A 2,728-nucleotide genomic window follows, 5' to 3' on the forward strand; every position below is an offset into this window, starting at 1 on the left:
CAATTATTTATTGACCCGTGTCACTTTTTGGGCAAGCCGAATAAAGTTTGGAATCCCAAAAACCGTAGACGCTAACAAGGTCTCCGTAACAAACGAATACTTTCATATATAATCTAACCGACAACGAATTTAACATAAAGCGCTGGTCCAAACAGGGTCCAGGGAGAACACGAAACAAATACCAAAATCCGCTTGCAACAAAAGGCAAGGGGAGAAAACAAGAACCGGGTCTACAAACGAAAAACTATGTATCAAAATGCATGCGAGAAAAGCCAAATCACAAAATGAAAACAAAAGCAAAATAAATGGTACTGAGAAGCCAAACGAAAACACGACGAGATCGATAGCAAAAATAGGTCTATGAGTATGGAAGCAGCAAGGCAATAAACAATACAACAGGTGAACAGCAGAAGAGTCCTTATATACAGAGTCCCATAACAATAGATTGGCAGCAGGTGTGCACCCAGAAGTCCGCTCATGCCACCTGCTGGCCAGACCGAAAAAAGAACCGTGACAACACGAGGGTGTGGCCAAGTTACACAGCCATTGCCGCTTTCAAGAATGTGCAGCTCGACATAACAATGTGTGTGGGTGTGAAAGTGAGTGTCAGAGGTCCTGTGGCTGCTGTTGTCTTCTGTCTCAGAAACATGGTCAAGGCATTGTTCTTGTTTACCTTCTTCATCAACAAACATGTTACTCTCAGTATAGAAAAGAGTAAAATATGAGATAATTTACAATCATTCCAACAAAAACCTTTCTTTTTGGGGCGACTATTTTCCTATCTCATTGCAGGGAAATGGTGCCTCACCAGTGATGCTTTATTTTACAAAACAACTAGTCAATATTAATGTTTGAAAAACTATCACAAAAGTCAGAGATAAATAATAATTTTTAAATCTGACATGAAACACCAAGAATGGCACCAAGAATGGCACCAACAATGGCACCAAATACACAAATAAATTTAAAAAAACATAATTACAATAATAATCATCCATCCATCCATTTTCTGATCTGCTTTCTCCTCACAAGGATCGCGGGGCATGCTGGAGCCTATCCCAACCGTCTATGGGCTGTAGGCAGGGGACACTCTGAACTGGTTGGCAGCCAATCGCAAGGCACAAAATGACGAACAACCATCCATGCTCACAATCGCACTTCATCCATGCTCACAATCGCACTTTGGGTCAATTTAGAGTGTTCCATTTAGCTGCCACGCAAGTTTTTAGAATGTGGTAGGAAACTTGAGTACCTGGAGAAAACCCACCCAGGCACGGGGTGAACATGCAAACTCCACACAGGAAGGCCGTAGACGGGATTGAACCCACGACCTCTGCTCTGTTACATCGACACGCTAACCACTCGACCACCGGGCTACCCACGTTAAAAACAATGATTCAAAAATTGTATTCATTCCTTCATTCATTTTCCAATCCGCTTAACCTCACGAGGGTCACTGGGGTGCTGGAGCCTATCCCAGCCGTCTTCGGGCAGTAGGCGGGGGACACCCTGAACTGGTTGCCAGCCAATCGTAGTAACTAAACTAATTTTTTTTCAATAGTTTTTTAAAAATCAGGCTAAAAGGTCAAAATGTCAGACAGTGTTTCTATCCATCCATTTTCCGATCCCAGCTGTCTTCGGGCATATCCCAGAGCCTATCCTAGCTGTCTTTGGGCAGTAGGCGGGGGACACCCAGAACCAGTTGCCAGATGTCAAATTTCATAGGCCCTTTATTTTGAAATGGAACATCAGATTTTAATGACAGTAGTCTGGGTGGATACCTAGGGTGCCCGGTTTGCCCTAGACCTGGTGTGGTTTGGAGTAACTAAACTTCAGTGCTGTTCTTATCTCAAAAATATTGGGGGTGCCACGGCGGTCCACTGGTTAGCATGTCTTCCTCACAGTGCAAAGGTCCAGAAGTCCGGTTCTGGCCTTCCTGTGTGGAGTTGGTCTGTTCTCAGCCTCCCGGGTACTCTGTTTTCCTCCCACATTCCAAAAACATGCATGGCAGGTAATTGGAACACACAAGTTGTCATGTGTCATAAATAACCACAAGGTTTTGCAATAATTTTGTGACTTTATTTACTCACTTCAACAATAATTTAGCAAATACGTAGTTGACTGATTTCAAAACAAGCGATCCATCAATTTGTTGTGTACAAGCAAGAATAAAAAATGAAACATTTATCTGGCTTCGCTGTGTAATGGCCCTCCGAAGGAAGACGTAACCCAAAAGTGGCTCGTGGTACCCCTAAGGGGTGTCAAACTCATTTGACCCCTGCGTCTAAATTGTCCCTCGGTGTTATTGTTCGTCTGTGTGCCCAACGATTGGCTGTCAGCCAGTGTGAGGGTGTGCCCAGCCTCCTGCCCACAAACGGCTGGGATCCGCTCCAGTGCAAACCACGACCCTTGTATGTACACACCAAATCATTTGCAAGCATTTCTGGTGGTGCGATTCAAAATAAAGTCAATGCAGTTGATGCGGTGGGATGCGGAGGCGTGGTGGATGACACGTTTGGAGCGTCGGGAAGCGTGCACACACCCCGAAAATCCACTCCGTCGATTTTGGTGAGTGAGGGGGTTGGCATACCAGATGGTATGTATTTTGGTCTGTACGAATTCACATAGTTGCGCATGACGCCATCATGAATCAAGCGAGGGGGAAAGTTTGCAACAGATTTGATGTGCACGTAGGCGATTGGAGAATAGATGGATGACTAAACATTGG

The sequence above is a fragment of the Hippocampus comes genome, unplaced genomic scaffold, assembly GCF_001891065.2.
Source record: "Hippocampus comes isolate QL1 unplaced genomic scaffold, H_comes_QL1_v1.1 scaffold546, whole genome shotgun sequence".
In the NCBI taxonomy this organism is placed as follows: domain Eukaryota; kingdom Metazoa; phylum Chordata; class Actinopteri; order Syngnathiformes; family Syngnathidae; genus Hippocampus; species Hippocampus comes.